We start from the raw sequence: 22,553 nt of genomic DNA on the forward strand, positions 1-22,553 counted from the left end.
AAGTGGCACATGGCAGAGTGTGGCGATGGAGACAGCAGCAATGGGAGGCCGTACAGGGACCCATGAGAGACTCTGGACTTGGCAGCAGCATGAGGAGGCGGTATAGGGGCCCATGGCAGATTAGGGGCCTGGCAGCAGCTATGGGAGGCCCGTAATCTGCCAGCACCCTATGACAAAAAATGGAACACACCAGCAGTGTGAGGAGACCTGAAAGTGGCACATGTTTGGGGCATGATTCATGGCGGATTTAGTCAGTTGTGTCAGGAACTGGTGGTTTGAAATCCAGACTAATCCACGCCTGATTCATTTTCACAAACGTCAGTCTCTCCACACTTTGGGTGGACAGTCGTGTCCTCCGCGGAGTTGCAATACCTCCTGCCGCACTAAACACGCGCTCCGATGCCACGCTACTGGCCGGGCATGACAGCCTTTCAAGGGCAAATTCAGCTAGTTGGGGCCAAAGGTCAAGTTTCGTTGCCCAGTAGTCAAGGGGATTGTCTACCTCGGTTGGCAGGGTGCTGTCCAAGTAGGCCTAAGCCTGTTGTTTGAGGTCCTGCTCCAGGTCCACCTGATGCTGCTGCTGCTGCTGCTGCTGCGGCTGGTTAGTAGTTTCCTCACTGCGCTGGTGAAGAAAGCTACTCATCATCGACTGCAGACTGAGGCAGCCGCTGCTGGTGGAGCTGCCACTGCTCCTACCACCCCACCCCTCCCCTGCTGCCATCGCAGCGGAACGCGAGCGCACAGGGCCCACAGTGTCTGAGGATGGACGTTGGCGCAGACAGGCAGAGACCAGCTGACTACATAGGTGGTTTTTATAGTACGTTATTTTGGCCTCCCTCTCAGCAGGTGTGAAAAAGGCCACCATTTTGGAACGGTAGCGAGGGTCCAACAAGGTGGACAGCCAAAAGTCATCCCTCTGTCTGATGGTTATTATTCGGCTGTCGCTACGCAAGCAAGCGAGCATGCTATGGGCCATTTGTGCCAAGGAATGCGAGGGACTCCCTGCCTCCATCTCCACAGCATACTGCCACGGTGCGTCTGGGTCCTCTGTCTCCTCCTCCTCCTCTACCAGATGCTCCTGCTCCTCCACTCCTGTCCGCTGAGTGGAAAAACCACCCATTTCACTCAATAATTCCTGAGCACCAATGTCCTCCTCTACCTCCTCCTCTTCTTCCTGTCCTGCCCCCACAGGGGTCATGTGGCGTTGAGATCTGTGCGCCACGTCTACCGCACCCTGACCAGCCATTGTTAACAGCATTTGTTCCAGGACGTGCAACAGAGGAATGACGTCGTTCATCCCATAGTCCTGCCGACTCACGAATAGCGTGGCCTCCTCAAAGGGCCTGAGCAAGCGCAGGTGTCACGCATGAGCTGCCAATGGCTGACATCTAAGTTACACAGGGAATACCTTTATCCGCTTTTAACATCAGGAAATCTGTGATGGCCTTTTGCTGTTCGTAAAGGCGGTCTAACATATGTAGGGTTGAATTCCACCTTGTTGCAACGTCACAGCATGAGGAGTCGGTATAGGGGCCCATGGCAGATTAGGGGCCTGGCAGCAGCTATGGGAGGCCCGTAATCTGCCAGCACCCTATGTCAAAAAATTATACACACCAGCAGTGTGTGAGGAGACCTGAAAGTGGCACATGGCAGAGTGTGGCGATGGAGACAGCAGCAATGGGAGGCCGTACAGGGACCCATGACAGACTCTGGACCTGGCAGCAGCATGAGGAGGCGGTATATAGGGGCCTATGGCAGATTAGGGGCCTGGCAGCAGCTATAGGAGGCCCATAATCTGCCAGCACCCTATGTCAAAAAAATTCTACACACCAGCAGTGTGAGGAGATTTGAAAGTGGCACATGGCATGAGAGACTCTGGACCTGGCAGCAGCATGAGGAAGCGGTATATAGGGGCCTATGGCAGATTAGGGGCCTGGCAGCAGCTATAGGAGGCCCATAATCTGCCAGCACCCTATGTCAAAAAATTCAACACACCAGCAGTGTGTGAGGAGACCTGAAAGTGGCACATGGCAGAGTGTGGCGATGGAGACAGCAGCAATGGGAGGCCGTACAGGGACCCATGACAGACTCTGGACCTGGCAGCAGCATGAGGAGGCGGTATATAGGGGCCTATGGCAGATTAGGGGCCTGGCAGCAGCTATGGGAGGCCCTTAATCTGCCAGCACCCTATGTCAAAAAATTCTACACACCAGCAGTGTGTGAGGAGACCTGAAAGTGGCACATGGCAGAGTGTGGCGATGGAGACAGCAGCAATGGGAGGCCGTACAGGGACCCATGACAGACTCTGGACCTGGCAGCAGCATGAGGAGGCGGTATATAGGGGCCCATGGCAGATTAGGGGCCTGGCAGCAGCTATGGGAGGCCCTTAATCTGCCAGCACCCTATGTCAAAAAAATTCTACACACCAGCAGTGTGAGGAGACCTGAAAGTGGCACATGGCATGAGAGACTCTGGACCTGGCAGCAGCATGAGGAAGCGGTATATAGGGGCCTATGGCAGATTAGGGGCCTGGCAGCAGCTATAGGAGGCCCATAATCTGCCAGCACCCTATGTCAAAAAATTCAACACACCAGCAGTGTGTGAGGAGACCTGAAAGTGGCACATGGCAGAGTGTGGCGATGGAGACAGCAGCAATGGGAGGCCGTACAGGGACCCATGACAGACTCTGGACCTGGCAGCAGCATGAGGAAGCGGTATATAGGGGCCTATGGCAGATTAGGGGCCTGGCAGCAGCTATAGGAGGCCCATAATCTGCCAGCACCCTATGTCAAAAAATTCTACACACCAGCAGTGTGTGAGGAGACCTGAAAGTGGCACATGGCAGAGTGTGGCGATGGAGACAGCAGCAATGGGAGGCCGTACAGGGACCCATGACAGACTCTGGACCTGGCAGCAGCATGAGGAAGCGGTATATAGGGGCCTATGGCAGATTAGGGGCCTGGCAGCAGCTATAGGAGGCCCATAATCTGCCAGCACCCTATGTCAAAAAATTCAACACACCAGCAGTGTGAGGAGACCTGAAAGTGGCACATGGCAGAGTGTGGCGATGGAGACAGCAGCAATGGGAGGCCGTACAGGGACCCATGACAGACTCTGGACCTGGCAGCAGCATGAGGAAGCGGTATATAGGGGCCTATGGCAGATTAGGGGCCTGGCAGCAGCAATGGGAGGCCCATAATCTGCCAGCACCCTATGTCAAAAAATTCTACACACCAGCAGTGTGTGATGAGACCTGAAAGTGGCACATGGCAGAGTGTGGCGATGGAGACAGCAGCAATGGGAGGCCGTACAGGGACCCATGACAGACTCTGGACCTGGCAGCAGCATGAGGAAGCGGTATATAGGGGCCTATGGCAGATTAGGGGCCTGGCAGCAGCTATAGGAGGCCCATAATCTGCCAGCACCCTATGTCAAAAAATTCAACACACCAGCAGTGTGTGAGGAGACCTGAAAGTGGCACATGGCAGAGTGTGGCGATGGAGACAGCAGCAATGGGAGGCCGTACAGGGACCCATGACAGACTCTGGACCTGGCAGCAGCATGAGGAGGCGGTATATAGGGGCCCATGGCAGATTAGGGGCCTGGCAGCAGCTATGGGAGGCCCTTAATCTGCCAGCACCCTATGTCAAAAAATTCTACACACCAGCAGTGTGTGAGGAGACCTGAAAGTGGCACATGGCAGAGTGTGGCGATGGAGACAGCAGCAATGGGAGGCCGTACAGGGACCCATGACAGACTCTGGACCTGGCAGCAGCATGAGGAAGCGGTATATAGGGGCCTATGGCAGATTAGGGGCCTGGCAGCAGCTATAGGAGGCCCATAATCTGCCAGCACCCTATGTCAAAAAATTCAACACACCAGCAGTGTGTGAGGAGACCTGAAAGTGGCACATGGCAGAGTGTGGCGATGGAGACAGCAGCAATGGGAGGCCGTACAGGGACCCATGACAGACTCTGGACCTGGCAGCAGCATGAGGAGGCGGTATATAGGGGCCCATGGCAGATTAGGGGCCTGGCAGCAGCTATGGGAGGCCCTTAATCTGCCAGCACCCTATGTCAAAAAAATTCTACACACCAGCAGTGTGAGGAGACCTGAAAGTGGCACATGGCATGAGAGACTCTGGACCTGGCAGCAGCATGAGGAGGCGGTATATAGGGGCCTATGGCAGATTAGGGGCCTGGCAGCAGCAATGGGAGGCCCATAATCTGCCAGCACCCTATGTCAAAAAATTCTACACACCAGCAGTGTGTGAGGAGACCTGAAAGTGGCACATGGCAGAGTGTGGCGATGGAGACAGCAGCAATGGGAGGCCGTACAGGGACCCATGACAGACTCTGGACCTGGCAGCAGCATGAGGAGGCGGTATATAGGGGCCTATGGCAGATTAGGGGCCTGGCAGCAGCTATAGGAGGCCCATAATCTGCCAGCACCCTATGTCAAAAAATTCAACACACCAGCAGTGTGAGGAGACCTGAAAGTGGCACATGGCAGAGTGTGGCGATGGAGACAGCAGCAATGGGAGGCCGTACAGGGACCCATGACAGACTCTGGACCTGGCAGCAGCATGAGGAAGCGGTATATAGGGGCCTATGGCAGATTAGGGGCCTGGCAGCAGCAATGGGAGGCCCATAATCTGCCAGCACCCTATGTCAAAAAATTCTACACACCAGCAGTGTGTGAGGAGACCTGAAAGTGGCACATGGCAGAGTGTGGCGATGGAGACAGCAGCAATGGGAGGCCGTACAGGGACCCATGACAGACTCTGGACCTGGCAGCAGCATGAGGAAGCGGTATATAGGGGCCTATGGCAGATTAGGGGCCTGGCAGCAGCTATAGAAGGCCCATAATCTGCCAGCACCCTATGTCAAAAAATTCAACACACCAGCAGTGTGAGGAGACCTGAAAGTGGCACATGGCAGAGTGTGGCGATGGAGACAGCAGCAATGGGAGGCCGTACAGGGACCCATGACAGACTCTGGACCTGGCAGCAGCATGAGGAAGCGGTATATAGGGGCCTATGGCAGATTAGGGGCCTGGCAGCAGCAATGGGAGGCCCATAATCTGCCAGCACCCTATGTCAAAAAATTCTACACACCAGCAGTGTGTGAGGAGACCTGAAAGTGGCACATGGCAGAGTGTGGCGATGGAGACAGCAGCAATGGGAGGCCGTACAGGGACCCATGACAGACTCTGGACCTGGCAGCAGCATGAGGAAGCGGTATATAGGGGCCTATGGCAGATTAGGGGCCTGGCAGCAGCTATAGGAGGCCCATAATCTGCCAGCACCCTATGTCAAAAAATTCAACACACCAGCAGTGTGTGAGGAGACCTGAAAGTGGCACATGGCAGCAGAGTGTGGCGATGGAGACAGCAGCAATGGGAGGCCGTACAGGGACCCATGACAGACTCTGGACCTGGCAGCAGCATGAGGAAGCGGTATATAGGGGCCTATGGCAGATTAGGGGCCTGGCAGCAGCAATGGGAGGCCCATAATCTGCCAGCACCCTATGTCAAAAAATTCTACACACCAGCAGTGTGTGAGGAGACCTGAAAGTGGCACATGGCAGAGTGTGGCGATGGAGACAGCAGCAATGGGAGGCCGTACAGGGACCCATGACAGACTCTGGACCTGGCAGCAGCATGAGGAAGCGGTATATAGGGGCCTATGGCAGATTAGGGGCCTGGCAGCAGCTATAGGAGGCCCATAATCTGCCAGCACCCTATGTCAAAAAATTCAACACACCAGCAGTGTGAGGAGACCTGAAAGTGGCACATGGCAGAGTGTGGCGATGGAGACAGCAGCAATGGGAGGCCGTACAGGGACCCATGACAGACTCTGGACCTGGCAGCAGCATGAGGAAGCGGTATATAGGGGCCTATGGCAGATTAGGGGCCTGGCAGCAGCAATGGGAGGCCCATAATCTGCCAGCACCCTATGTCAAAAAATTCTACACACCAGCAGTGTGTGAGGAGACCTGAAAGTGGCACATGGCAGAGTGTGGCGATGGAGACAGCAGCAATGGGAGGCCGTACAGGGACCCATGACAGACTCTGGACCTGGCAGCAGCATGAGGAAGCGGTATATAGGGGCCTATGGCAGATTAGGGGCCTGGCAGCAGCTATAGGAGGCCCATAATCTGCCAGCACCCTATGTCAAAAAATTCAACACACCAGCAGTGTGTGAGGAGACCTGAAAGTGGCACATGGCAGAGTGTGGCGATGGAGACAGCAGCAATGGGAGGCCGTACAGGGACCCATGACAGACTCTGGACCTGGCAGCAGCATGAGGAAGCGGTATATAGGGGCCTATGGCAGATTAGGGGCCTGGCAGCAGCAATGGGAGGCCCATAATCTGCCAGCACCCTATGTCAAAAAATTCTACACACCAGCAGTGTGTGAGGAGACCTGAAAGTGGCACATGGCAGAGTGTGGCGATGGAGACAGCAGCAATGGGAGGCCGTACAGGGACCCATGACAGACTCTGGACCTGGCAGCAGCATGAGGAAGCGGTATATAGGGGCCTATGGCAGATTAGGGGCCTGGCAGCAGCAATGGGAGGCCCATAATCTGCCAGCACCCTATGTCAAAAAATTCTACACACCAGCAGTGTGTGAGGAGACCTGAAAGTGGCACATGGCAGAGTGTGGCGATGGAGACAGCAGCAATGGGAGGCCGTACAGGGACCCATGACAGACTCTGGACCTGGCAGCAGCATGAGGAAGCGGTATATAGGGGCCTATGGCAGATTAGGGGCCTGGCAGCAGCTATAGGAGGCCCATAATCTGCCAGCACCCTATGTCAAAAAATTCAACACACCAGCAGTGTGTGAGGAGACCTGAAAGTGGCACATGGCAGAGTGTGGCGATGGAGACAGCAGCAATGGGAGGCCGTACAGGGACCCATGACAGACTCTGGACCTGGCAGCAGCATGAGGAAGCGGTATATAGGGGCCTATGGCAGATTAGGGGCCTGGCAGCAGCTATAGGAGGCCCATAATCTGCCAGCACCCTATGTAAAAAAATTCAACACACCAGCAGTGTGAGGAGACCTGAAAGTGGCACATGGCATGAGACACTGTGGACCTGGCAGCAGCATGAGGAGGCGGTATATAGGGGCCCATGGCAGATTAGGGGCCTGGCAGCAGCTATGGGAGGCCCATATTCTGCCAGCACCCTATGTCAAAAAATTCAACACACCAGCAGTGTGAGGAGACCTGAAAGTGGCACATGGCATGAGAGACTCTGGACCTGGCAGCAGCATGAGGAAGCGGTATATAGGGGCCTATGGCAGATTAGGGGCCTGGCAGCAGCTATAGGAGGCCCATAATCTGCCAGCACCCTATGTCAAAAAATTCTACACACCAGCAGTGTGAGGAGACCTCAAAGTGGCACATGTTTGAGGCATGATTCATGGCGGATTTAGTCAGTTGTGTCAGGAACTGGTGGTTTGAAATCCAGACTAATCCACGCCTGATTCATTTTCACAAACGTGAGTCTCTCCACACTTTGGGTGGACAGTCGTGTCCTCCGCGGAGTTACAATACCTCCTGCCGCACTAAACACGCGCTCCGATGCCACGCTACTGGCTGGGCATGACAGCCTTTCAAGGGCAAATTCAGCTAGTTGGGGCCAAAGGTCAAGTTTCGTTGCCCAGTAGTCAAGGGGATTGTCTACCTCGGTTGGCAGGGTGCTGTCCAAGTAGGCCCAAGCCTGTTGTTTGAGGTCCTGCTCCAGGTCCACCTGATGCTGCTGCTGCTGCTGCGGCTGGTTAGTAGTTTCCTCACTGCGCTGGTGAAGAAAGCTACTCATCATCGACTGCAGACTGAGGCAGCTGCTGCTGGTGGAGCTGCCACTGCTCCTACCACCCCACCCCTCCCCTGCTGCCATGGCAGCGGAACGCGAGCGCACAGGGCCCACAGTGTCTGAGGATGGACGTTGGCGCACAAAGGCAGAGACCAACTGACTACATAGGTGGTTTTTATAGTACGTTATTTTGGCCTCCCTCTCAGCAGGTGTGAAAAAGGCCACCATTTTGGAACGGTAGCGAGGGTCCAACAAGGTGGACAGCCAAAAGTCATCCCTCTGTCTGATGGTTATTATTCGGCTGTCGCTACGCAAGCAACCGAGCATGCTATGGGCCATTTGTGCCAAGGAATGCGAGGGACTCCCTGCCTCCATCTCCACAGCATACTGCCACGGTGCGTCTGGGTCCTCTGTCTCCTCCTCCTCCTCCTCTACCAGATGCTCCTGCTCCTCCACTCCTGTCCGCTGAGTGGAAAAACCACCCATTTCACTCAATAATTCCTGAGCACAAATGTCCTCCTCTACCTCCTCCTCTTCTTCCTGTCCTGCCCCCACAGGGGTCATGTGGCGTTGAGATCTGTGCGCCACGTCTACCGCACCCTGACCAGCCATTGTTAACAGCATTTGTTCAAGGACGTGCAACAGAGGAATGACGTCGTTCATCCCATAGTCCTGCCGACTCACGAATAGCGTGGCCTCCTCAAAGGGCCTGAGCAAGCGGCAGGTGTCACGCATGAGCTGCCAATGGCTGACATCTAAGTTACACAGGGGAGTACCTTTATCCGCTTGTAACATCAGGAAATCGGTGATGGCCTTTCGCTGTTCGTAAAGGCGGTCTAACATGTGTAGGGTTGAATTCCACCTTGTTGCAACGTCGCAGATCAGGCGATGCTGTGGAATTCCGTTCTGCCGCTGCAGCTCAAGGAGGGTGTGCTTTGCGGTGTAGGAATGGCTGAAATGCATGCAAAGTTTACGTGACATTTTAAGGATGTCTTGCAGTGGGATGGTGGATTTTAAGAACCGCTTGACAACCAGATTGAACACGTGAGCCATGCATGGCGCATGGCACAACCTTCCTTGACGCAGAGCAGACACCATGTTCTTTCCGTTGTCGGTCAACATGGTTCCGATTTTCAGTTTGCGCGGAGACAGCCATCTGTCGATTTCTCTGTTCATTACACTCAGAAGTTCCTCCCCTGTGTGACTACGTTCGCCAAGGCATACCAGGTGCAGAACAGCGTGACACCGTTGCGCCCTGCACATGTGATATGCCGGTCGGGTAATGGGACTTGGCACGGGGGTGGCGGCTGAGGACACGGCGGAAGAAGAGGTGGTAGAGGCGGACATCTTTGCCGGACCAAGGACGTGCAAACGTGGAGGCAAAAGCGGCGTGACCTGTCCAAGTTGCTGGTGCGGCTGTGACGGCACCACGTTCACCCAGTGGGCCGTAAATGACATGTACTGTCCCTGACCGTAGTTACAGCTCCACACGTCGGCGCTGCCGTGCACTTTGGCAGAGACCGACATGCTCAAAGACTGGCCCACCATGTCTTCTACATGTGAATGCAGGGCTGGCACTGCCTTTTTGGCGAAGAAATGACGGCTTGGCACTCTCCACCGCGGCGCGGCACAAGCCATCATTTCTCTGAAAGGTGCTGAGTCCACCACTTGGAAAGGGAGGGACTGCAGCACCAGCAACTTGGACAGGAGGACGTTCAGCTTTTGCACCGTCGGGTGCGTGCTCGCAAACTGTTGTCTCTTGGAAACGGATTCCAAGAAAGACTGCTGACGGAATCCGTGAAGAGGAGTAGCAGGAGAAGGAGCATCTGAACGAGCGGAAGATGCCAACGAGCGACAACTCCCCTCAGCAGAGGTGTTGGAGCCTTGACTGGCTGATGGAGGGCGATTGACGTCGGGTGACGGAGCAAGTAACGGAGCGGGTGATGGAGCGGGGGCTGGGGCGGGCAGAACCGCCGTATCTTTATCACGGTTTTCCCAGGCCACCAAATGGCGACGCTGCATATGCTGCCGCAACGCTGTAGTCCCAACATGGGCCCCCTGGCCACGCTTGACTTTCTGGCCACATAGTCGACATACGGCTACGTTTACTTCCTCGGGCGGCTTGACGAAAAATTGCCACACCGCCGAGTAGGAAACTTTGCCCCCGATACTCCTCACTGGCTGACTGCTGCTTCCTCCGTGCACACCGGCACCACTACTGGCCGTGGTGGTAGGCTGCAGTGGAGCTGGTGCTCTACTCCGTGGCCGTTTGGCTCCACTGACACTGCTGCGACCCTGCTGCTGTCTCCTGGGCAACCCACCGACTGTTTTGCTCGCTGCCAAGCTGGCACCCTCTTCTCCTGATGATGCGGAAGAAATTGCCTGATGACGACGAGGCTGCCAAGTGCGATCAACCTCCTCATCATCAATTAGGGTCTCCGCCTCACTACTAGCCCCCTCGGCTGCGTCTGGGTCAGGAGACAGACCTGTCTCTAGACCGGCTACCGAGCCACTCTCCTCGCCACTACTTCTTCGCCTGGCTGCTGAAAAGGCGGATGTCTCCCCCCGTTCCTGACCGCCCTCTGTTAGCTCTTCCTCACTGTACAGTGGGGCTGAGCCCACAGCATGCGATACTTCGCTTGGTGAGGGAACACCAAAGGACAGGGGCAGGTAGAGGACACGTGATTTCAGTGGGCTTGGTCCCGGGCCATGCCAACTAATGGTTGTGTCTGACGTACCCACCGACCGTTGGCTGTAGGTGTCAGAGGTGACCTGGGAAGAGGAAGACGACCGAGCCAACCAATCGACGACGGCAGGGTTGTCGGTGGAGACACGACCGCTGGATGACACCGGGAGCACTGGCCTCTGGCTGCGAATAGTGCTGCCTCGACCCCTTCCTCTGCTGCCACGTCTGCTCGCTCCTAAAACATTGCCTCCTCTGCCACTCCTCTGCATGTTGTCTGACATACTCTTTAATTAAACGATTATGTGTCCCTGAGTAACAATTCTGTGTCCCTGAGTAACAATTCTGTGTCTGTGCGAGTAACAATTCTGTGGCCCTAAGTAACAGTTCTGTGGCCCTCAGTAACAATTCTGTGTCCCTGATTAACGTTTCTGTGGCCCCAAGTAACAGTTCTGTGGCCCTCAGTAACAATTCTGTGTCTGTGCGAGTAACAATTCTGTGTCTGTGCGAGAAACAATTCTGTGGCCCTAAGTAAAGTTTCTGTGGCCCTAAGTAACAATTCTCTGGCACTCAGTAACAATTCTGTCTGTCCCTGAGTAACAATTCTCTGGCACTCAGTAACAATTCTGTCTGTCCCTGAGTAAAAATTCTGTGGCCCTAAGTAAAGTTTCTGGGGCCCTGAGTAACAATTATCTGGCACTCCGTAACAATTCTGTCTGTCCCTGAGTAACAATTCTCTGGCACTCAGTAACAATTCTGTCTGTCCCTGAGTAAAAATTCTCTGGCCCTAAGTAAAGTTTCTGTGGCCCTGAGTAACAATTCTCTGGCACTCCGTAACAATTCTGTCTGTCCCTGAGTAACAATTCTCTGGCACTCAGTAACAATTCTGTCTGTCCCTGAGTAAAAATTCTGTGGCCCTAATTAAAGTTTCTGTGGCCCTAAGTAACAATTCTCTGGCACTGAGTAACAATTCTCTGGCACTCAGTAACAATTCTGTCTGTCCCTGAGTAAAAATTCTGTGGCCCTAATTAAAGTTTCTGTGGCCCTAAGTAACAATTCTCTGGCACTCCGTAACAATTCTGTCTGTCCCTGAGTAACAATTCTCTGGCACTCAGTAACAATTCTGTCTGTCCCTGAGTAAAAATTCTGTGGCCCTAAGTAAAGTTTCTGTGGCCCTGAGTAACAATTCTCTGGCACTCCGTAACAATTCTGTCTGTCCCTGAGTAACAATTCTCTGGCACTCAGTAACAATTCTGTCTGTCCCTGAGTAAAAATTCTGTGGCCCTAATTAAAGTTTCTGTGGCCCTAAGTAACAATTCTCTGGCACTCAGTAACAATTCTGTCTGTCCCTGAGTAACAATTCTCTGGCACTCCGTAACAATTCTGTCTGTCCCTGAGTAACAATTCTCTGGCACTCAGTAACAATTCTGTCTGTCCCTGAGTAAAAATTCTGTGGCCCTAATTAAAGTTTCTGTGGCCCTAAGTAACAATTCTCTGGCACTCAGTAACAATTCTGTCTGTCCCTGAGTAAAAATTCTGTGGCCCTAAGTAAAGTTTCTGGGGCCCTGAGTAACAATTCTCTGGCACTCAGTAACAATTCTGTCTGTCCCTGAGTAACAATTCTCTGGCACTCAGTAACAATTCTGCCTGTCCCTGAGTAACAATTCTCTGGCACTCAGTAACAATTCTGTCTGTCCCTGAGTAAAAATTCTGTGGCCCTAATTAAAGTTTCTGGGGCCCTGAGTAACAATTCTCTGGCACTCGGTAACAATTCTGTCTGTCCCTGAGTAACAATTCTCTGGCACTCAGTAACAATTCTGTCTGTCCCTGAGTAACAATTCTCTGGCACTCAGTAACAATTCTGTCTGTCCCTGAGTAAAAATTCTGTGGCCCTAATTAAAGTTTCTGTGGCCCTAAGTAACAATTCTCTGGCACTCAATAACAATTCTGTCTGTCCCTGAGTAACAATTCTCTGGCACTCCGTAACAATTCTGTCTGTCCCTGAGTAACAATTCTCTGGCACTCAGTAACAATTCTGTCTGTCCCTGAGTAAAAATTCTGTGGCCCTAATTAAAGTTTCTGTGGCCCTAAGTAACAATTCTCTGGCACTCAGTAACAATTCTGTCTGTCCCTGAGTAACAATTCTCTGGCACTCAGTAACAATTCTGTCTGTCCCTGAGTAAAAATTCTGTGGCCCTAAGTAAAGTTTCTGGGGCCCTGAGTAACAATTCTCTGGCACTCAGTAACAATTCTGTCTGTCCCTGAGTAACAATTCTCTGGCACTCAGTAACAATTCTGTCTGTCCCTGAGTAACAATTCTCTGGCACTCAGTAACAATTCTGTCTGTCCCTGAGTAAAAATTCTGTGGCCCTAAGTAAAGTTTCTGTGGCCCTGAGTAACAATTCTCTGGCACTCCGTAACAATTCTGTCTGTCCCCGAGTAACAATTCTCTGGCACTCAGTAACAATTCTGTCTGTCCCTGAGTAACAATTCTCTGGCACTCAGTAACAATTCTGTGTCTGTGCGAGTAAAAATTCTGTGGCCCTAATTAAAGTTTCTGTGGCCCTAAGTAACAATTCTCTGGCACTCGGTAACAATTCTGTCTGTCCCTGAGTAACAATTCTCTGGCACTCAGTAACAATTCTGTCTGTCCCTGATTATGAATTCTGTGGCCCTAACTAGCGTTTCTTTGTCCCTAAATAACGATTCTGTGGCCCTCATTAACAAGTCTGTGTCCCTGAGTAATGGTTCTCTGTCCCTAAGTAACTTTTCTCTGTCCCCAAGTATCGTTTCTGTGGCCCTAACTCTGTCCCTGTCCCTAGTACAGAGCGGTCTGCCTCTGTTCAATAACTGCAGGCAAATGAAGAATTCCAAAATGGCCGCTATTTATAGCTCGACCATTACACAGTGCTGGCTGGCTGCTGATAGGCTGATGCGATCACATGTAGTTGAGGCATGCATTATGGGTCAGCGCGCCTTGTCTGCGCGCCTTCCCAGACATCCCCGCTCCGTCGCCGCACATGTCAGCCGCCATTTTCTGAAAAATTTCGATTCGCGCGTCCGAATTAGGCTATTTTTCGGATTCGGCACGAATCGAAATTTTTCAGATATTCGACTCGAATTCCACTTCGGATACTTCGATTCGCTCATCTCTAACTGTCGCGATCGGACTGACGCGCTGGTGTCGGAAATCCAATCCACGACTTGGTGATTCAAGCCAGTCTTGGTCCAACTGACTTTGGGCAGGTCGGCACCGAGAACATCCTGTGGGCGGGTACAGGAACACCCCCCAGGGTCAATTGGTCGAGGACTAATGTCCCGCCTACGTCCATATCCCCGTAAATTGAGCACCCGGACATTGGGACATTGTGATCTGTATGGAGCCGATTCGATTTGACTGATGGATTGCTGACTCTCTGACTTGCTCCAGTCGCAGGATAGATCTCGGTAAAAGTTTTATTCTGTTTTTTATTCCCTTTTATTTTATAGTGAATTGTCATTTGTGTGTCTTCTTGTATTTTCTGTAACTTTTTATACTTTGTAAATATTTTATGCTCCGCCCACATTCGGGAAATAAATCTTAAAATAAATTAGTGACTTTTGTGTATTTAAGCTCGGGCTCATATCTCCAGAGAGATTAGATTGTAATGTATCGCCCACCTTCCCGATCTCCTCTCCAGGATATCGCCCACCTTCCCGATCTCCTCTCCAGGATATCGCCCACCTTCCCGATCTCCTCTCCAGGTCATCGCCCACCTTCCCGATCTCCTCTCCAGGTCATCGCCCACCTTCCCAATCTCCTCTCCAGGTCATCGCCCACCTTCCCGATCTCCTCTCCAGGATATCGCCCACCTTCCCGATCTCCTCTCCAGGTCATCGCCCACCTTCCCGATCTCCTCTCCAGGTCATCGCCCACCTTCCCGATCTCCTCTCCAGGTCATCGCCCACCTTCCCGATCTCCTCTCCAGGATATCGCCCACCTTCCCGATCTCCTCTCCAGGTCATCGCCCACCTTCCCAATCTCCTCTCCAGGTCATCGCCCACCTTCCCGATCTCCTCTCCAGGTCATCGCCCACCTTCCCAATCTCCTCTCCAGGTCATCGCCCACCTTCCCGATCTCTTCTCCAGGTCATCGCCCACCTTCCCGATCTCCTCTCCAGGATATCGCCCACCTTCCCGATCTCCTCTCCAGGTCATCGCCCACCTTCCCGATCTCCTCTCCAGGTCATCGCCCACCTTCCCGATCTCCTCTCCAGGATATCGCCCACCTTCCCGATCTCCTCTCCAGTCCCAACCCTAACACTAGTCCTAACCCATACACTAGTCCTAACCCTAACACTAGTCCTAACCCTAACACTAGTCCTAACCCTAACACTAGTCCTAGCCCTAACACTAGTCCTAACCCTAACACTAGTCCTAACCCATACACTAGTCCCAACCCTAACACTAGTCCCAGCCCTAACACTACTCCTAACCCATACACTAGTCCTAACCCTAACACTAGTCCTAACCCTAACACTAGTCCTATCCTTAACACCAATCTTAACCCTAACACTAGTCCTAACCCTAACACTAGTCCTAACCCTAACACTAGTCCTAGCCCTAACACTAGTCCTAGCCCTAACACTAGTCCTATCCATAACACTAGTCCCAACCCTAACACTAGTCCCAACCCTAACACTAGTCCTAACCCTAAAACTAGTCCTTACCCATACACTAGTCCTAACACTAACACTAGTCCCAACCCTAACACTAGTCCTAACCCTAACACCAATCCTAACCCTAACACTAGTCCTAACCCTAACACCAATCCTAACCCTAACACTAGTCCTAACCCATACACTAGTCCCAACCCTAACACCAATCCTAACCCTAACACTAGTCCTAACCCTAACACTTGTCCTAACCCTAACACTAGTCCTAACCCTAACACTAGTCCTAGCCCTAACACTAGTCCCAACCCTAACACTAGTCCTAACCCTAACACTAGTCCTAACCCTAACACTAGTCCTAACCCTAACACTTGTCCTAACCCTAACACTAGTCCTAGCCCTAACACTAGTCCCAACCCTAACACTAGTCCTAACCCTAACACTAGTCCTAACCCTAACACTAGTCCTAACCCTAACACTAGTCCTAGCCCTAACACCCCGATATCTGATACAAACTCCTATGTTATGATTACAGAGACACAAAATATAATAAAAGAGAAGAAAGAGAGGAATTCCTGGGCCCTGCGGTCACCTGACCTCCAATACAAATGTTTGTTTAAGAACGAAAAAAGACAAAATCTAATCAAATGTAACAAAAAGATACAAAGTCATATTTGATATCCTGGAATCCCCGCCCCCCCCCCCCTCCCCCGACGTCCGACACCCAGAATTATTTATTAATCCAGAAAGATAAAATAAAACAAAACAGAAGAAAGAGATACAAAGTCGTCATCTTATCTCCTGGAATTCCCGACACTCCGCCCCCCTGATATCTGATACACATTCATATTATATGAATACAAAGACAGAGATACAAAATTGTCTTTTATTTCCTGCAATTCCGGGGCGCATTATTTTTTCAGGAATAAAAACAGACAAAATCTAATAAAATGTAACAAAGTTACACAAAGTTGTCTTTTATTGGAAAGTGAAAACACAGCACACAAATAAATAAATACAATACGTGAAAAAATGTTTTTTGGTTTTTCTTTTCAAAATATTATAAAAAGTGTCCAAAAAAGTATGTGTAACAAAATAAAACTTTTTATATCTTTTTTGAAAAAAAAATAAAAATAAATGTTTTCACGTATTGTATTTATTAATTTGTGCGCTGATTTCACTTTCCAATATTTATTTGATGTCTTGTCATCAATCAGCAGCATTTTATAAGGGTTTAAAAAAAAACATTTTTTGGCGCAGGTTTTTTATTCACTCAAAGTTGAGTGTTTTCCCTGGAATTCCGGGGCGCCACTCACCCCGATATCTGATACCAACTCTTATTTTATGACTACCAATAAACAAAATATAATAAAAGAAGAAAGAGATACAAAGTTGTCTTTTATTTCCCATAATTCCGAGGCGCCACTCACCCTGATATGTGATGCAAAATCCTATTTTAATATTACAGAGACACAAAATATAATAAAAGAAGAAAGTTATACAAAGTTGTCTTTTATTATAAAGTGAAAACGCAGCACATAAATTATTAAATACAATACGTGAAAACATTTATTTTTATTTGTTTTCAAAAAATTATAAAAAGTTATAAAAAGTGTCCAAATAAGTACCGTATGTGTAACAAAATAAAAGTCCCAAAGTACTGATACACAAACTTATTTGGACACTTTTTATAACTTTTTATAATTAAAAAAAAAAATACATTTTTTCTCGTATTGTATTTATTGATTTGTGCTGTTTTCATTTTATAATATTTGTTTGATTCCTTGTCATCAATCAGCAGCATTTAATAAGGGTTTTTGACGCAGGTTCTTTATTCACTCAAATTGTGTTTTATTTCCCGGAATTCCAGGGCGCCACTCACCCCGAAATCTGATACAAACTCCTATTTCATGACTACCAATAAACAAAATATAATAAAAGAAGAAAGAGATACAAAGTTGTCTTTTATTTCCCGGAATTCCGGGGCGCATTATTTAGGAATAAAACCAGACAAAATCTAATAAAATGTAACAAAGCTACACAAAGTTGTCTTTTATTAGAAAGTGAAAACACAGCGCAAATAAATACATACAATACGTGAAAAAATGTATTTATTTCTTTTTTTTTTTCAAAAAATTATGAAAAGTTATAAAAAAAGTGTCCAAATAAGTATGTGTAACAAAATAAAACTTTTTATATTTTTTTGAAAAAAAATAAAAATAAATGTTTTCACGTATTGTATTTATTGATTTGCGCTGCGTTTTCACTTTATAATATTTGTTTGATGTCTTGTCATCAATCAGCAGCATTTAATAAGGGTTTAAAAAAAACATTTTTTGCACAGGTTCTTTATTCACTCAAAGTTGTGTTTTTTTCCCGGAATTCCGGGGCGCCACTCACCCCGAAATCTGATACCAACTGCTATTTTATGACTACCAATAAACAAAATATAATAAAAGAAGAAAGAGATACAAAGTTGTCTTTTATTTCCCGGAATTCCGGGGCGCATTTTTTAGGAATAAAACCAGACAAAATCTAATAAAATGTAACAAAGTTATACAAAGTTGTCTTTTATTATAAAGTGAAAACACAGCGCACAAATGAATACAATACGTGAAAAAAATTTTTTTTTTTTTTCAAAAAATTATTAAAAGTTATAAAATTATAAAAAGTAATAAAAAGAATTCCGGGGCGCCACTCACCCCGATATCTGATGCAAACTCCTATTTTATTATTACAGAGACACAAAATATAATAAAAGAGAAGAAAGAGATACAAAGTTGTCTTTTATTTCCCGGAATTCCGGGGCGCATTATTTAGGAATAAAAGCAGACAAAATCTAATAAAATGTAACAAAGTTATACAAAGTTGCCTTTTATTAGAAAGTGAAAACACAGCCCAAATAAATACATACAATACGTGAAAAAATGTATTTATTTCTTTTTTTTTTCAAAAAATTATAAAAAGTTATAAAAAGTGTCCAAATAAGTATGTGTAACAAAATAAAAGTCCCAAAGTACTGATACACAAACTTATTTGGACACTTTTTATAACTTTTCATATTTTTTTGAAAAAAATAAAAATAAATGTTTTCACGTATTGTATTTATTGATTTATTTTTTTTCAAAAAATTATAAAAATGTTATAAAAAGTGTCCAAATAAGTATGTGTAACAAAATAAAACTTTTTATATTTTTTTGAAAAAAAATAAAAATAAATGTTTTCACGTATTGTATTTATTGATTTGTGCTGCGTTTTCACTTTCTAATATTTGTTTGATGTCTTGTCATCAATCAGCAGCATTTAATAAGGGTTTAAAAAAAACATTTTTTGCACAGGTTCTTTATTCACTCAAAGTTGTGTTTTTTTCCCGGAATTCCGGGGCGCCACTCACCCCGAAATCTGATACCAACTGCTATTTTATGACTACCAATAAACAAAATATAATAAAAGAAGAAAGAGATACAAAGTTGTCTTTTATTTCCCGGAATTCCGGGGCGCATTATTTAGGAATAAACCAGACAAAATCTAATAAAATGTAAGAAAGTTCTTGTATTTCCTGGAGTGGAATTCCCGGCTCCCCTGAAGTCTGATTCCGTCTCGTCTTTCTGGATTCACAAATAATGAATTTGTACCGAATATAACAAAAGAGACACAAAGTCGTCATCTCCTGGAATTTCCCGGCACTCAGCCCCCCCCCCCCCCGATACCCGATACAAATTCATATGATATGACTACAGAGACACAATGTATAATAAAGTAGAAGGAAGGGATGCAAAGTTGTCATTTTCTCTGTGGAGTTCCCGGTCACTATGATGTCACTATGACGTCACCCTGTCCTGTGATCTCCGCACAGTCACAGTGTATACAGAATGAAACCAGGAAGTAGTTTTCTCCTGAAATGATATCATATCACACACAATGTTCGACGTGACATCTGACTATTGACTGAACTCCCAGGAAACGGAGAATGAAGGAAGAAAACTTCTGTTTGGAGGGTGCTGGTCCTAAAAATAGCAGAAGGGGCGGAGCTTTACTCAGAGTTTCTGTATATAAGTCAGAGCTGAACCCAGACAGTCATATCTCATCCATTCACCTCCATACAACTGAGCAATGAAGACTGACTCCATGCAGATGAAAACTGACTCCGACCAGATGAAGACTGACTCCATCCAGATGAAGGCTGACTCCAACCAGATGAAGACTGACTCCATCCAGATGAAGACTGACTCCGACCAGATGAAGACTGACTCCGACCAGATGAAGACTGACTCCGACCAGATGAAGACTGACTCCAACCAGATGAAGACTGACTCCGACCAGATGAAGACTGACTCCGACCAGATGAAGACTGACTCCGACCAGATGAAGACTGACTCCATCCAGATGAAGACTGACTCCAACCAGATGAAGACTGACTCCAACCAGATGAAGACTGACTCCAACCAGATGAAGGCTGACTCCAACCAGATGAAGACTGACTCCGACCAGATGAAGACTGACTCCAACCAGATGAAGACTGACTCCGACCAGATGAAGGCTTTCTATGATGACAAAGGTTATCTGACAACTGTAGATGTCCTGGATGAGAAGCAGTTGCTGCACGCCCGCCAGGAGTATGCAGAGCTGGAGGAGAAGTTTGGTGAGTGCAGATATTATTGGGGACATGTGGAAGGTAGAGAATTATTTTTCTTCAGAGAATATGAGCATTAAATGAAACCTCCCCTTCAGTCTTGCATAGGCTCCTCCCCCTCATTCTTGCATAGGTGTACAGGCTCCTCCCCCTCAGTCTTGCATACTTGTACCGACTCCTCCCCTTCAGTCTTGCACAGGTGTACTGGCTCCTCCCCTTCAGTCTTGCACAGGTGTATCGGCTCCTCCCCTTCAGTCTTGCACAGGTGTAACAGCTCCTCCGCTTCAATCTGGCACAGGTGTACAGGCTCCTCCCCTTCAGTCTTGCACAGGTGTACCAGCTCCTCCCCTTCAGTCTTGCACAGGTGTACCGGCTCCTCCCCTTCAGTCTTGCACAGGTGTACCAGCTCCTCCCCTTCAGTCTTGCACAGGTGTACTGGCTCCTACCCTTCAGACTTGCACAGGTGTACTGGCTCCTCCCCTACACTGACACCCACCCATCGAGGCAGTTTAATATTTGCATAACTCATCCCAAGAGCCAGCACACTGCTCAGGACTGAGGGCTCTTGAGAGGAGTAGTGAGGCAGGGTGTTTGTGATGTTTTCAGAAAGCTTTGTACAGCACCCTGCTGGCCCCTCCCACCAGCCATAATCTGCCTGCATTGCATAGAGAATCATAGAGACCCAGTAATGGCATCACTGAGAGGTTTTATTTAAAAAACAGTCATTAGCATGTTGATGAGGGGGGGAGGGGAGGCCAGGAGATGACACTTCAGCTGTAATATTACATTCTGCAGTCACATGGGCTTTAAGGTGAAGCTGCGATCTGATTATGTCGGGCAAACACAGCACCAGGGACCTTACTTCACAGACACAGAACCAGGGACCGTCCTTCACAGACACAGCACCGGGGACCGTCCTTCACAGACACAGCACCGGGGACCGTCCTTCACAGACACAGCACCGGGGACCGTCCTTCACAGACACAGAACCGGGGACCATCCTTCACAGACACAGCACCAGGGACCGTCCTTCACAGACACAGCACCGGGGACCATCCTTCACAGACACAGAACCAGGGACCGTCCTTCACAGACACAGCACCAGGGACCGTCCTTCACAGACACAGCACCGGGGACCGTCCTTCACAGACACAGCACCAGGGACCGTCCTTCACAGACACAGCACCGGGGACCGTCCTTCACAGACACAGAACCAGGGACCGTCCTTCACAGACACAGCACCAGGGACCGTCCTTCACAGACACAGATGCTCTATGACTGAGCCCAGCCCGGTGTCACTCTCTGTTCATGTTGTCTGGATGAATAAAGTTATAAGTGTTTGAATTTTCTTCAAGGACTGTGCAAACAAAGTGCAGACATTATTTTCCCCTTTCAATGAGTGAATACTAACATTTATCTGTGTTTATTCAGGCAAGGAGTACACTCAGTACAGTCTACACAACATCCACTTGGAGTATGAATGGGTGATGAACTTAGCCACCCACCCCAAGCTGCTGGAAGCCATCACCGCTGTGCTGGGCCCAGACGTCATCCTCCTGGACTCCAGGTTTATCTGCAAGTATCCTGCCAGTGATGTCCCCCATAAAGAGAACACGGCGCCATATGTGGCCTGGCATCAGGACATAAAGTAAGTGAAGAAGGATTGCCAATAATCAATGAATGATCAATACATAATGATCGATGAATGATCAGTACATGTTGAATGATTAATGATCAATACATATAAACTATGAATGATTAAGATATAATGATTGATGAATGATCAATACATAATTATCAATACATAAGGATGGATGAATGATCAATATAAATTAATGAATGATCAATACATAATGACCGATGAATGATCAATACATAATGACCGATGAATGATCAATACATAATGATGGATGAATAATCAGTACATGTTGATTGATTAATGATCAATACATATAAACTATGAATGATTAAGACATAATGATGATGAATGATCAATACATAATGATTAATGAATGATCAATACATAATGACCGATGAATGATCAATACATAATGATGGATGAATAATCAGTACATGTTGATTGATTAATGATCAATACATATAAACTATGAATGATTAAGACATAATGATGATGAATGATCAATATGTAAAAATTGGTGAATGATCAAAGCACAAAGTTCAATGAATGATCAATACAACAATGGCGTCCTTTCCAGATACTGGGGATTTGAGGGCGGTCCTGTGGCCTCGGTGTGGTTGGCATTCGATGACGTGGACACAGAAAATGGAGTTCTACAGATTATTCCAGGTAATTTCTTGGATGAATTCCGAGATTGGCCGCAACATTACCTCCCCCCACACAGTGATCAATATTATTGTTGTTATGACGATGATGATGATGATGACGATGATGGTGGGGGTGGTGGTGGTGGTGATGATGATGGTGGTGGTGATGATGGTGATGATGATGGTGGTGGTGGTGATGATGATGGTGGTGGTGATGATGGTGATGATGGTGATGATGATGGTGGTGGTGGTGATGATGGTGATGATGATGGTGGTGGTGGTGATGATGATGATGACGATGATGATGATGGTGATGATGATGGTGGTGGTGATGATGGTGATGATGTTGATGATGATGGTGGTGGTGATGATGATGGTGGTGGTGGTGATGATGGTGATGATGATGGTGGTGGTGATGATGATGATGACGATGATGATGATGATGACGATGATGATGATGGTGATGATGGTGATGA

The sequence above is a fragment of the Staurois parvus genome, unplaced genomic scaffold (genome assembly GCF_062004578.1).
Source record: "Staurois parvus isolate SC_StPar_1 unplaced genomic scaffold, SC_StPar_1.0 ptg000296l, whole genome shotgun sequence".
Lineage (NCBI taxonomy): Eukaryota > Metazoa > Chordata > Amphibia > Anura > Ranidae > Staurois > Staurois parvus.